Source organism: Euleptes europaea, chromosome 6 (genome assembly GCF_029931775.1).
Source record: "Euleptes europaea isolate rEulEur1 chromosome 6, rEulEur1.hap1, whole genome shotgun sequence".
In the NCBI taxonomy this organism is placed as follows: Eukaryota; Metazoa; Chordata; class Lepidosauria; order Squamata; family Sphaerodactylidae; genus Euleptes; species Euleptes europaea.
The window spans coordinates 50,867,692-50,882,618 of record NC_079317.1 but is presented as its reverse complement, the minus strand read 5'-3'; the positions used below and the strand labels follow the sequence as shown (position 1 = coordinate 50,882,618).

The following is a 14,927-nucleotide window of genomic DNA, read 5'->3' as shown; positions in this document are numbered from 1 at the left end:
GCTCAACAAGCCATCACAATGCCAGATGCTTCTACATTTTCAGTTTCGGGGCTGTACAGAATTGTTTTCATACCAATTAGAGGACAGACCCTGCACCTAAAACCCCACTGAATTCAACAAGAATTCCTGTTCAGAACCTAACAATTTTTGATTTGGATTCCAAAATACTTCTATAAATGCCACTCTCAATGATAGCCATAACCATTTTTTTTCTGTAGAAGTCAGCAAGAGAGCTAATTTATGTTCTGCTGTTTTACAATTTCGATTCCAACGTTTTTTTTAGCTTGATAAAGGAAAACAGCTGAATATATGTTCATAAAAATTCCCTTGCATTTCCATTTAATAGAAATTATGCACAGTACCAACTAAGCCCATACAAGCGCTTAGTTAATTGTATGGTCCATTTATTCAACTCTTTTTTTTTAAAGGAACATATGTTGTCTAATCTCATCAGCCACTGCTGTCCATTCCAGAAAATAATGCCCTTGCTGACTATCACTAGTTGTGATATGCCAACAATTGAGTGTGGCATTTTTAGAAGTAGTTCTAAGAATTTTGTTAGCCAAAGATGAGAGTTATTAGAATACATACCACCATTTTAACCCAGATGAAGGATTTTTAAGCAGTTGGCAAACCTGTTCTAAATTCACATTTGATAAGACTGAAGTAAGGTGCACTACTGAGGACTCCAGGTTAAGCATAGAGACTTTTATACCAGGAATTGTCACCAACCCTGGCAATTATTACCATGCGAAATCAAAATGTCCCATAAAAGTCACACACAACAAGACAAAAAAAGAATCCTGTGTAAACATGTTAGAATCAGAACTTCCACCTTAACTGAAGGTGGAGACACCAAAGGAAGCAGTGAAGAAGCCCTTCCTGAGCATGTCTAGCCTTTGTTCATTTAAATGATGGGAAATTTCACATTTATTTTCATACTATCACATTTGTTCCCTTTGGGTAAAAGCTTGAACTGAAGAAAGCTATTGTTCTTTTTGCTGCTAAATTCTCTAGGGACATCTGGGGATGCCGCTTAAACCCCCCAACGCCCCTCAGCTGGCTTGCATGTACTTTTAAAATCAAAGCTTCACCTTGAGAAGGGATTTGTCAGAAAAGCAGCAGCAGCTTTCCAGCAAATATGCAGATAATCTATGCGCAGATTTGTTGCGTTTCTTTTAAAGGAAAGGATGCACTTAGAGACAGCAGACAAAATGCCAATCAGTTTCTCTGCACAAGCTGCTCTACACAGTAGCATTAAGATGGTTACCTATAAACTACTAATCTTTATGGGCTGAAAAATCCCAGCTGGGGATTTTTCAAAGAGTGTTTTAAGAAAAAATGTTATTCTTCACTTTAGATAATACATACATCCTGCTTATCCTACCACAGCCTTTCATGTTAAACTTCTGCAACATGTTCAAGAGACTTATCAGTTTGCTAGATTCTTCAAGGGTTACGTAGAGAGTGGGCAGTGGGCATTTTAAAAAGGGGGAAGTGCCAAGCAGTACTGGCTTTTGCCTGTATACACAATCTCTTCTAGACTACAGAAACTCTTGAGCAAAGAGCTACTGAAGCTGAAAATTCCTGTTAAGTGTCAGCTATTCATTTCTTTTGTTTTGCAAGGGTTGGAAATACGCCTTTGCTAGAGTACAGGCTTTACATATCAAATGTTAAAGAGCTGGACCAGAAACAGAACAGAGATTCTTCATTTTCCTTCATGGAGATGATTTCTTTCATCACAAGTGCTTTCGTGAACAGGCGAGGCTTCAAGATCAGCCGTGGCTGGATCAACCAGAAAGGTCCTGGGGAATACAACAGTAACAACAGTAACACCATTTTATTGAGCTTCGTTTTTTGATACTTTCGTGTGAAAGGCTGCAGATAAATTCTAGGATGGTGTCAAAAATTGGAAGATGGCCGTTACTTTTTCCCTCACAGTTGCATGCTAGTCATGGTCAACTTCCTGCCCACTCTGCCCACTTTCCTACACCCAGCACAGATCCTGAAGTTTCTGGGTATCCTATGTACAGGAGAGTAAGCTTGTCTTACAGTGCAAAAACCAATGAAAATCACTGCCAGAGAAGACATGTGTAAAAATAACTAAACTGCATACAGAGAAGTGACTACTCATAGGAACACTTCTTTGGGAATATCAACCCATGACAGAAAAAATCCCCAGATGTTATGTGAGAGCATAAATCAATAGTGAAGGCTGAATAGGAGCTCATCTGCTGCATCATTATGGATGCAGGAGACTAGTTTTCCATTTCATTGATCAATGCCAATTTGATTAATTTTAAAAAATGGGAGAACTGTCAAAGTAACAAGAGAAAGTTTTAAACAACAAAACAGTGCTTCACAAGATTGCTAGTAGTGCTGAAGTTACTAAATAGCTACCAACATATTGCAGAATAAAAGCTGATCTCATAATGGGACATCCTCCACTAGAAAAATGGATTGCTTACCTTAACTGTGGTTATCTCTGAACCCACACTAATGGGCTTTGCACCTGCACAGAACCTTGATTCAGATACCTCTAGAACATGGGTGTTAAACAAGTGGCTGGCAGGCCGGATCCAGCCCCTTAAGAGCTCTTATCTGGCCCGTGAGCCAGCAACCCAAGTCTAGATCTGGGCTGGTGAGCCCGCATAGTGGTCATATGGCTGAATTGTTCAGAGAAGAGCCTAACGTCTTCTGTAAAAGATAGAACCAAAACAACATTTGATAGAGACAAATCCAAAGTGTTATCAGAATCAGAGGATGAAGTAGTGTCTCCCTGTTTTGAGGGACTTGAGCCCTATTAACCATTTCAATGAAGCAAAGAAGGCTGCTATGCAGCGGGCTGTGTTGGTGGCAAGTGGGTAGCTAGTTGAATGGCCAACAAAGGAGGATCTGAGAATGCTAGTGGCAAGTAGGAAGTAGGTTGTGTTGATGGAGAGGTGTTTCCACCCACCCCTAGAGGTTGGACCACCATCAGAAGAAGTGGAAGGGAGAGAGCCTCTCAAACAAGTGAAGTCATTCCCAGTGACTTCAAAACAGCAGCTGAAGGCCAGACTTTTGCTGTCACAGGCACCTCTTAAGGACAAACCTGGAGGGATGACACTGATCCAGGGTTAGGGTTGCCAACCTCCAAGTGGGAAGTTTTCTCCCAGTATTACAACTGCTCTCCAGACAGCAGAGATCAGTGACACTGGAGAAAATGGTTCCTTCAGAAGGTGGACTTTATGGCTTTATATCCCACTGAGGTCCCTTTCCTCCTCAAACCCTGCCTTTCCTAGGCCCCCACTCCCAAATTTCCAGACATTTCTCAACCTGAAGTTGGCAACACTAGCCGAGTGCAAAGGATCCCATGGAAGGGGAGCAAGGTCATGACCTAGATGATATTATTCCTATGAGCAATGGTATGGCCAGTCAGTCTTCCAGTAGTAATCTGGGTATTTAAGTGAGATCAATTAAAACCAACTGTGATTCTTATGGAAGGCTCTAACTCAAGACTGAGACCAAGAGGAGAGAAGGCCCTAGAGGATTTTTGGTACTGGGATGGGAATGGCACTTTATTTTTAAGAGAGCAAGGCACTAGAGCTGGATGCAAAGGATGAATCAGACAGTCCTCAATTCATCCCTCCACCAATGAAGCTCTGGGTGTCAGAGAAGTCTCTAATATGAGGGCAATGGTACTATCACAAACATCTAAGATCAGTACCAACACTGGGGAAGCAGCGAAAGACAGTTGTGGCAGGAGGAGAGCAGGGAACCATAGCAACTGCCTCCATGCTTGGCACCAAAGAAGAGAACAGAGCCATAAACTGACAATATTTTAGTTACTTCCTTTTGGGTGCCTTACAGGATGGACGTGGAGCACAGAGCCCTTATGTGAAGGCCCTGAATCCATTTCCACTGCTAAGCTACAGAGGATGTGACAAGGAAAGAGCAACCTACAGTGGGATGGCTGAGTCCACCATTCCCTCAGAGGCCATCTGAGCTCTTCCCCAGAGAGGAGCCCGTAAATGAGAGGCTCAGTTCCACCATATCTGCTTCATAAATTTCAAGCAATGGATACAAGCAACAACTTTATGCTGCTCCACTAGGCAAAGGAAACAATGGTCATGTCTGTCCAAGAAGGTAGTTTTCCCCAGCATTACTGACAGCATTTAAAGATGGTCTTCTGTGCAATAGATGCCTAAGCACCCCAGTATGCAGAAAAGAAAATGATTTATACTATATACACTAACAACTAACTATCACATTAAGAACACCTATGAACTACCTCCCTGTTTTTTTTTGTTTTTTTTTAAGAACAAACTGGCCTTGAGACACATGAACACATGAAGTTGCCTTATACTGAATCAGACCCTTGGTCCATCAAAGTCAGTATTGTCTACTCAGACCGGCAGCAGCTCTCCAGGGTCTCAGGCAGAGGTCTTGCACATCACCTACTTGCCTAGTCCTTTGAACTGGAGATGCCGGGGACTGAACCTGGGACCTTCTGTATACCAAGCAGATGCTCTACTACTGAGCTATGGCCCTTCCCCGGATGGAGACAAAGACTCTCATGAAGAAGGTTCCCAATCAATGCTACTATCATGACAGATGAGAAAGAAAGCACAACTCTTCCATTTTGAGCATATACAATCCAATCTGCATCTCTGAGGGGAGAGGATTTTCATGCCTTAAACAGTATCTCTAGATTCTGAATCGAGGCTCTGAGCAGTTGCAAAGCCCATCAGTATGATGCACAGAAGCCATGAAGAAGTAAATACATAAATGTACCATTAACTATTTTAACATTTATACACAGATAAAATTTCCACCCAGAAACTCAAACCATCTCTTAAGCATTAACGAATCTGGTCATTTCTGCTTAATGTTCCCAATTCTGTACTTACTTATTGTTGTTTTAGAGTACAGTAATTTCTTGACTCCTGAGCTTGACTCAAACCACAAGACTATATTCCCTGCACAAAACAAAATGAAGAGCTTTAAAAATTAACAGTGATTAAATAACTTCAGCAATCCAGCTTTCAGAATCATTAAATATTATTACATTTTTAACCTGCACTTCCTTCAGAGTACAGGGTCACATATATAGTTCTCTCGTCTCCATCGTATTCTTAGCACCCATGTGAAGTAGATTAGGCTGACAGTGTGTGACTGGCACAAGTCACCCAATAAGCTTCATGAAAGATTAGGACTTGAACCCAGATCTCCCTAGATCTAGTTAAACATGCAAACTGCTATATTACACTGGCTATCTGAGCGGGCCACCCCTTTTTAGAATAAGTTATTTCCAATTAATGTTTTAGAACCATAAAGCTGAGCTCACAGGAAACAATACACAAAGCTTCTTAATAACAGTGCCAGCTGGCATGCTGTTCTTACCAACAAATTTTACAACAAATTATATCCATAGCAGGTCAACTTGTAAACTGCTTTCATATAACCAAGAGGCTGAACAATGAAATGAGCAGAAGACACTTACTGTTTGCTTCATGACTGCTCAAATCGTCATGTATAATGTCTTCAGTTTTCTAGTAAAGCAATTTTCTTGTTCCAACTGGTAATAAAGATGGTTTATGTATGGACCTAGTGGACACAACAAGAATAAAACAGCTTTCAAGTTTCCCAGAATTCTTCATTAGGCTGGATATTTATTTAAGAAGGGGTTATTATGCTGTCCCCTGAATAAAGATCAACGCAAGCACAGGTTAGAATGATATAGAAAAGGATTGTTGTTGTTGTTGTTTAATTACCATCATAACCCATGTAAAGGAAAAAAACCAGCTTGGGGGGAGGGGGAAGGCTCTCCCAGGGAAAGGTTAAGAACAAAAATACCACACTCTTCCCCTTGCTTTGCTACGGTGCTAATTAGCTGAAGAATTCACACTGCCAAAGAACATCATGCTTTACTCTGTTCTTCTCTTGGAAGGATACATACAAGTAGGCTGCACTCCTGTTTGTGCGGGGGTTTGGCAGACTCCTCCATCTCTTCCACCTGCAAGATTCTACCCTATCATCACTACTTTGATCTTGTATTTTGTAAACATACTACTTCCTTTTGCAGACCAATTCAACAAGGTTCAAATTCATCTCAGTTCAAATCTTAAACAGAAAAACTGAGGAGGGGGGTGTTTTTTCCTTCCCCTCCCCAGGCCTTTTTTTCAATTTTCCCACTAGGAAAAATTGGAAATTTTGGACAATACCGGAAAAAAAATCTCCTGTGAAAAATTTCCTCTTTAAAATGAGTTAAATGCTTTGAAAGACAAAATGGGCATGCTGTAGACACATACAGCTCTTAAATCCAAGATGCACTTCTACAGCTAGAAGGATACCTAATCTTAATGGGGGGAGTATGCAAGGTTTTCATCGCTTCTTAACCGTTGCATGCTTTCTGTTGTCCTTCTGAGCCGACACTTCCCTTGTGGTTTGATCTTCCCTCCCTCAAACCACTGTGAAACATATATGCACAGACTGGGTAACAAAAAGTAGTATATTGCCCTACCTTGCTGGAGGAAAAAAAGATCCAAAGCCTCTGAGGAAAACTCTGAACGTTTCACTGAGTACTGAGCTCTCTCTAACCAGCCACAAAAGAAAGATGGCGGCATCTAGTGGAACTAAGATATATATGCTCAAGTGACACAGGGTGCATCAGCTGGCAGTTTTCTCAAGTATTGGGTATATCTGCAATTTTGCTTGTAGAAAAGTAAGGCATTTATAACTTTTTAATTCCCTAAATATGTCAAATATTGCAATTGTATATGCTAAGTGAGTTATACATGATGAAATTTATGTTTTAAGCTATAAAATTAGTTTAGGTTTGATAGGACAGTAAGTATTGCATATATTTTCTCCAAATTTTCTGTTCCCCCCAACAAAAACTAGAAGGGGGGACAGCTTTTCCCCAGTGGCATCAACATTTCCAGAAATTTTACATCTCTACCTGCAATCACTTCTTTTTGATTTCACTGAAACTGAATTCCAAGCAAGACTGTTTTGGATCACATCTGTAGGAATCTGCGAATTTTCATGAAGTGGCACCCCCCAAAAATAAGGACACCAAGCCCCTTCATAAGCATATTAGAACTGCGTGTCTGGAGATATGCATCTTCCCTACACAATTTGTGTAGCTGCTATCATATACAGGTTGCCATATAAAGTGTAAAGCAACACTTCCTCTATGCAAATACATTTAACATCAGGATACACCAACACTAAATATACATAGGCCACAACAAAAACACTCAAAATGCAAGATTCCAATAAATGCATTTTTTAAATGCTGCATTCCTTTCACTACTGGTAATTGTGATCTTATAACAGGAGTGAAGCCATCAACTAAAAACTGGGGGAACAGTTTTAAAAAATGCACTAACATGTAATACTTGGTGAAAGAATGGAATGTTTTGACACTAATATGACCAGGACATCAGTACTTTGTTTGTACCTCCTTGAAAGAGGAAGATCAGAATTAGGCCTCAAGAATGCAAAGCTGAAAAGCCCCAGCATCAGAATGATGGATCACCTATGAAACAGACTACTCCATTATAAAAAGCTTACACAATTAAAACACAGGCATACCCTGAGTATGTACAAACCAAAGCACCCTCGTCTGTATAATCCTCCTTCTGCATTGCGGACATACTTTCAAAGGCAAGAAAGAGTCAGCATTTTTAGCAAGATGCCGCTCTCTAGGTATTCTTTAAAATGTCTTGACATTTTCATACCATCCTACGCTCTGCATTTACAGTTTCAAATTAAACAGCAATAACCATAACACTCACTACATGATTTTTAAAGAATGTGGATATATTTAAGCTTTCTTACTATTCCCATGATTAAAAGTCTGATTATTGTAATGTATATAAGAGAGCAGGAAAGAAAAGGGACTTGGCTAACACAGCCTTTCAGATTCATACAATATCTGAAGGGGTTGGTTTTTTTCACACCAAGTTATGCCTGATTTCCAATGGTGCTGAGGATATGCAATTCATATGGATCCCATGGAAGATGCAGGGGTGTGTAGTATTTTGTAAATCAAGGAACAGAAACTGGGAACCCAAGATTTTTAAAATATCAAAAAATTAGCATGGAAAGCACCGCTACATTCAGAAAGCAGGCTGTCCATTCACCCAATTTATAACACAGGATTCTTCTCCTTTACCCAATCAGCATTCAAATGGACTGGTATTCCATTCAGTGTTATGATGCTAATTAATATGTACTTATGTAAGGGAGTTAAAAGCATGATTTTGTGATGCAAATCAATTTCTAGTACAGCTGTCCATTAATTTTTTTAAATATCTGTACACAAATTAGAGTAAACCTGATAAAAATCAGAACCTCTGCTTCCATACTCCACATAGCAAACTAATACTATGTTTAAAATAACTACACTGTACAAATTAAAAGATGACATAATAGTTAGCAACTACAGTGACTCTTAGCACCTTGTATTTTAACCCTATTATTTCCAGACAGTAAATAATAACAAGTTGCCAGAAGAAATATAATAGATTTTTTTCACAGTTACTTTTGTTTAGCTTTAGTTATTATGCTAAAAACTCAATAGTAAAGCGTCACTTTTCCATTTAAGTTTAAATTTCTCTACTCTGTTTACAGCAAGATTCTATAAGGCTTGGATGCTAAAGATCTGATGCTGGTGTAACATGAGAACTCATGAGCTCGAACCTAAATAAAGAAGCCATCAGCTTACTTGTCAGGACCTCTCTTGGGCCAGACCCGGATCCAAGAGAGGACTCATCATCAAAATACAAACAGGATGAGACAGGACCACCATGAGGAAGATCAGGAGACACCCCCTCTAGATCCAGATCCCTGGGCCTCAAATCACAAGATTTTACCCTGAAGGCTCAGCTCCAAACAGACCATCAATCCTCCAGGTTCTCCCTCCATCTGGCAGGAGCGGCAAGGACAGTGGGCCCAGAAGGAGCCCTCAACAGCAACAAAGCAGCAGGCTGGCAGTTCATGCTCCAGCTACGGAGCCAGAGCACTGCAGGAGCACATACAGTACTTTGAAGGATCTGGGCTCAATCAAGCCCAGAAACAGTGGGGCTTCTTCCTCTCCAGAATATTTAAACCCTGGCCTAAACAGACAGCCTTGCTCGTTCGGCCAGTCTGCATGGCCAATATGCTTCTATGAACCTGGACCCAGCTATACTTCAACTTGTCACCCTGGCCTCTGTGATCTTTGGAAGACTGGACCTAGACTCCAGCTACTGCGGACTTTTGCTCGTGATGAATCTGTAGTCTGCTACAAGTCCTTTCTGTCAGAGACAGAACATTACCCAAATGTCATATGTGCTTCGCTGCCAAAAAGGGCAGGGAGATAGGCAGTAGCAGAACTGTCAACTTCACTTGAGCCACAAAATCCATATTAACCTTGCCCAGGGCTTGGCATCTAGAACTGCTGTTCTCTGTCAAGGGATGCAAATAATCCGCTGAGGCTCCTGGCCTTACCCACATTAAGATACCATAACACCACTGCAAAGCTCTGTATGTGCTGCTGCAGTAGTAGTTTTATTGTTACAATCACAGACCAGCACAGTATGTGCTGCAATTGGACTGACTGAAAATATTTTGTAATATATTCTGATAGTTGGATTCAAAAGTTAAACCTTTTCCTTCAATACATTTTTTTTACAGCAACTTGCAGAGTATATACTGAAGCTACCCAGGGTCACAAAGTATACAGAGAACTGTGCTATCAGGCTGCAGTCAAACAGTGTTCTTGGAGAGTTCATATTGAGCTGCCTAATACAAAAAACACAGTTCAAAGACACTGGCTAGGCAAAGCTGTGTATTCTGCAATGTTTCCTGTTGTTCTAGTTTGGTGACAAGTAGGTTTTAAAAATCAAGGGACAAGATCTATATGGGTGTATGATATGATTTTACAGTGAGAGCCAAGTGCTTTTGGAAACCTAGATGAGGGCTAGAATTAATTTTTGCTTGATCAAGACTCAACATTATGCATCAGAGAGAAACCTGATCCCCAATCTCCCTACAGACCTCCCCAATGAATCTATCCATTCAGAAAAAGCAAATGACACAGCCCTCTTATAATCCTTCTTCACATTACTTTCCACAGGCATAAAAATGTTGACATTCAAAGATGCCCCTTCTGAATTCTGAAGTGGCACAGTCCTAAGAGGGTTATACCACATCCTTTTTCTTTAGATCAGCCCTCGCATCCTGAGAACTACTGGTCAAAAGAGGGCCAACACAGGGATGGTAAGAAGCAGCCACACACTCTTCCTTCCCTATACCTGGATCCAGCTCCAGTTATTACTGTTTTACCTTCTTAAAATGTTAGTTCCCTTGAGACCGCTTCTGTGGGACATGACAAATAATCTTCCGCAAACCCACAATTCCATCTTCAACTCCTCTGCCCTTTTTCTGTGGAGGAAATCAGCCTGGACTATTTGCCAGGGGCCAAAATTTGCCACACACACTCTCTCTATGAATTCTAAGTTGTTCTGAAGTGCTTTGAGAACAAATTTTCAGTCTTCATGTCCACACATTTATAACAGATATTTGTTATATTTTACTGTCATAGAGGAACAGCCTCAATTTGTTGATACTCATGCCTAGCTATTCTCCAGGAAGATCCCCCTCCAAGACAGAAATGAATGAATGGGATAAAACTGGAATTCACTTGCAAAGGCCAGTAAGTAAATATAAATAGTTCCACAAGTTTCCAATGCCTACTGAGTTCAGACAGGAAAAGCATTTTCAGCTGCTCTTGAAAGAAAAAGCACTTTGATGCCCCTTCATTTCCATCTTTTTCTTTCTTTTCATTCAAAGCCATTTTGGTGGCTGAATAAGCAAAATCCAAAAGTATGCATTTATTACATTTCTGCAATACCTACTTCAGTAGATGCAGCTGCTAACTATTTAGGATATAGCAATGAATACAGTGCATAACGATTAATACATTCAAAATATGTTCTTCAGCCATCTGCTGCAGCTGATAAATAATGGTACATCAGAGATCTGTCAACTCCTTCACACTATATGATTCAACGCTTCTTTTTAAGGCTAGCCATAACTTACAGCATTATGCAGAGGCTAGTCCTTCCTAGCTCTGCTTGTTTAAGAAAAAATCTATACTTACTGATTTTATTAATATATATTCCAAAATGTAAAGAGCAATGGAAGCGAAACGAAAACAGGGGTGGGGAGAGAAAATTAAAAACTGACAGGGAAAGTAAACAGACAGGAGATTATTTAAGAACAGTGCAAATATATATACAGGACAGGAGGGATGGAGCTATCGTACTTCCAAAAAATCCTAAATTCCATTCCCAATACCTATAACCAGAGAACGATCCCGGGTTGTGACTGGTATAAAGGGAAACGGTACAGAAGCCAACATGAAGTTCAGGTACAGAAAGAAATGGCCACGTAATCCTTCTCCGGGCTCAGTAAGAGTCCAGCCCCAAGCCCACTGTGGGTTTCGCGGCTCCGAAGGAAAATGACCACCGTCAAAGGCGGGAAAAGGGGGCAGATTCCCACCGGCTCAAGAGCTGGGCTTCAATGAACGGAAAGCTCGACGCTGAAACACCCGAACTTGCCCCGGCCACAGAGCTCAGGCGGACGCGCAGGCGGGCAGTTGGCCCCATCAGCAGGCGGGTAGGATGCGACGCCCCCAGTCGAGCCTCGCCGCTGTTCATCAACCCCTTCCTCACTAGCCCTTGAGCCCATCGCCCCCTCTTACCTCAGCTCAGGCCATCGGGCCGCAGCCCGCGGCTCTTGCTCCACTTCTTCCCCTCACTCCGCCATTTTCCCCTCCTTGCCTCGGCCACCCAATGGAGGCCCGTGCGGAGCGACTCGGCGACCGCGCCGCCTACCTCGGGATCCTCCTATTGGGTGACGCTCCTGTCAGTCACTCCTTCACTTCCATCTGCTATTGGATACCCGATGCAGCCTTGAGCTGGCTCCAGAGGACACCCTCCTGAACCTTCCCTCTGATTGGCTAAGAATGGTACCTCAATTTGAGAAGAGATTGGCTGTTCTTGAGTTCCTCCACGCCGACCCTTTCGCTCCGTAGCGTCGGTGGGATAGCAGTTGCGGGATAGCGGTTCCCTCCATTTTGCACGCCCCCTGAAGGAAACGTAGTCGCTGTGCAAATGCGGTTGGTGGCGAGAAAGGGTTGATGGGGCACGCCAGAAATCATGAGAGAGGCCAATCAGTGGCAGCTTCTTATGGAAGGCGTCAGTCCTCAACTAGGGAACGGTTTTGTAGCGTTACGCTGAAATTCCAGAAAGGTTGCAAAATATAACAAGTCCAGTGGCACCTTGAAGACTATCAACATTGGTTCTTGTAGGTTATCCTGGCTGTGTGACCGTGGTCTTGGTATTTTCTTTCCTGACGTTTCGCCAGCAGCTGTGGCCGGCATCTTCGGAGGAGTCACACTGAAGGACAGCGACCGTGAAAGCCTTTGACAATACTATCAACTTTTTTTTCCAGTTTTCGTGAGTCGGACCTCACTTCTTCAGATTCCATGAACACGAAATCATTTTAATTAAGAACATCACAAAAGGGATGGGGGTGGGGAGAGAGAATGGAGAACTTGGAGTACAGGGAGGCTTGGTGTGAATCTCCTTATAAACCTTTCGTGTGTGATTCTCTGAGGGGCAGCCTAATCTGGGGGGGGGGGGAGATCTGCGGCAGCCGCGCTACCTCCTCAGAGGCTTCCCGGCCGCTGAAAAGAAATGTAAACTTTTAAAAATTAAAAAAAAGGGGAAATGCCCCCATTGACTACAGCAAGGCTGTGCCACCAAAAAAGGTGGCATGGCAAAGCCGCAGCACAAGGCGTTCCTGGGGCGAAAGGGGTTAGGAAGCCGCCTAAAGGTAGCTCCGCTCCTGGGAACGCCTCCCAGGACACCGGCGCGGGGAGTTGCGCCGCTAGAATGGTGCTAGAAGGAAGCGCAGGCACGTGAGCCCCACATTGCTGCGTCTTGCCGCCGGTGTGGATGCCACCCGTGATAGCGTAAGTGCCCCTTATCCCTGGTTAGATGGGCACTTACGGCGCCCCTTGGTCACGCCGGCTTCTGAGGAGCTTCCCCACCCCCTCAGAATTGCAGCCTGAGTGACTGGAAGAAATTAAGCTGTTACAACTTTAGGTGTAGCCAGCCTTTCTCATTAAGGCTGTAGGCGCATTACAAAACATGAAAAGCAGCAAAAGTTCTCTGATCGACAAAATCCTGTGGGGCTAGGATTATTTACAGTATTGAAGCTCATTAGTCAAGTTTGTCTCTCATGAAGTACACAGATTCACAGTAATGAAGCAGTCTGAAGCATCAAAAAGTTAACTGACATCAGTAAAGGCATATAGCATATGACATGTTAAGAATAGCCAAGTGAAGTTTCTAAACAGTGGGTCCTGGTGAGCTGATGATACTGAGGACATCCAAGTCTCTGGAAGCCAGGATGACAGGTGGTGTTTAATTGCTTGATGAGTTCTAATTCTGCACTTTTGCATGGGATTTGATTTGTTTATAGAACTGTGACTTTCAGGTCTGCAACAGTGTAACAACCTCACAACGCTATGCAGAAAATTCTAGCATCTGAAGAAGTTTGTTCTGATTCACCAAAGCTCATGCTGAAATAAATGTTCATCTACGTGGCTTCTATGCAGTCCCACATTGGGACTGCGCAGGCCAGCCACGGATAACATTTGTCAGCTTCTAGCAAAATCTAAAAGAGAGTGCTCCCCCTCCCCTTGGGGCATGCAATCTCCCCACCCACGGTCACATGACCCAAGGGGGAGGGAGGACTCTTCCCTCCAGTTCTTTCTGCCGCCACGGAGAGAGAATGTGTCAGCACCTTCCTCTAGCCATGGAGCCCAAAAAAGCTCCACTTTTCAAGAAATGTAGTGTGTGTGGTACTAAGATGACAAAGAATGATTCCCACACTGAATGCCTCCTTTGTCTGGGGGAAGGCCACATTCCGGCAATATGTAAAAGTTGCTCCAAATTCACCAACAAGGCCTTGAGGGTTCAGTTGACTCGATTACTTTCTCATCTTTACAAAGAGTCGCTTCGCCCACGAGGTCGTTCTGCTGAACCGGGTACTTCGACCGGTAAGTCCCAACTCGATGTGGGACCCACTACAAAAACGTCCAAAAAAGTTGGCCCTTCTAAGAAGCCTTCCTCCGTCATTATTCAGCCAGCAAAGTTTATTGCTCCGGTTTCGCAAGATGGCCGCGGCTCATAGCACCATGCTTCCCACTCCAAATGGCCTCGGCGTCAATCACCTTTGAGGTCGCCGAAGTCCCTTCGACGCCGATCGCCTTCGGCATCCCCTCGACGCCGATCCCAAGCCAAGTCACCTCGCTCGCCTCGTCCATCTGAGTCGCGAGCTCCCGATGAAGCTGCACAGCAGCCCATTACCATCGAGGACTCGCCTCCTCATTCCCTGGCTACCCCCTCGGTTCCGTGTCTGAGCAGGGCCCAGGAAGACTCGGCTGAGTTCAAACAGCACCTCCTTCACCTCTATAAAGATGTGCCTCCGGTGCTTAACAAGTCCCCACGGCCTGATGATAAAGGGCCTCGGGCAGAACCTACAGAGCTCCAGGTCGGTGCCGATCAACCACCCCCTCCTGTGAGTGCTCATTAAGACTCCCAACGTTCGGTTGAAAGGAACCAAGCAGAGTCTCCGAAGGGTTTGTCCCATCTTGAGCCCAGCCAACGGCCTCGGCATCGATCGACTTCTCGGCGCCAGTCTCGATCCCCAGCTTTGTCTGGATCCACTCGGTGTCGGTTGAACTCGCACCGTCGCCGATCTACCCATCGGAGTCGATCTTCTCGACGTCGAGCCGATCGTCGGAGTCGATCCGCTTCCTGCAGATGCCGGTCATCTTCTCGTTGGAGTCGATCCCATCATCGGAGTCGGTCCCGTCGGAGCCG

General features: G+C 43.4%; 1 long non-coding RNA gene across 1 annotated transcript; it reads right to left on the bottom strand.

The window, feature by feature from the left end:
• Window positions 1–4,926: 4,926 nt before the first annotated feature.
• On the bottom strand, window positions 4,927–11,849 carry LOC130479720 (uncharacterized). Its single transcript, XR_008933372.1, has 3 exons — window positions 11,735–11,849; window positions 5,483–5,586; window positions 4,927–4,958 (listed from the first exon to the last, which is right to left on the bottom strand). It is a non-coding gene; the product is annotated as an uncharacterized LOC130479720 (long non-coding RNA).
• Window positions 11,850–14,927: the final 3,078 nt, after the last annotated feature.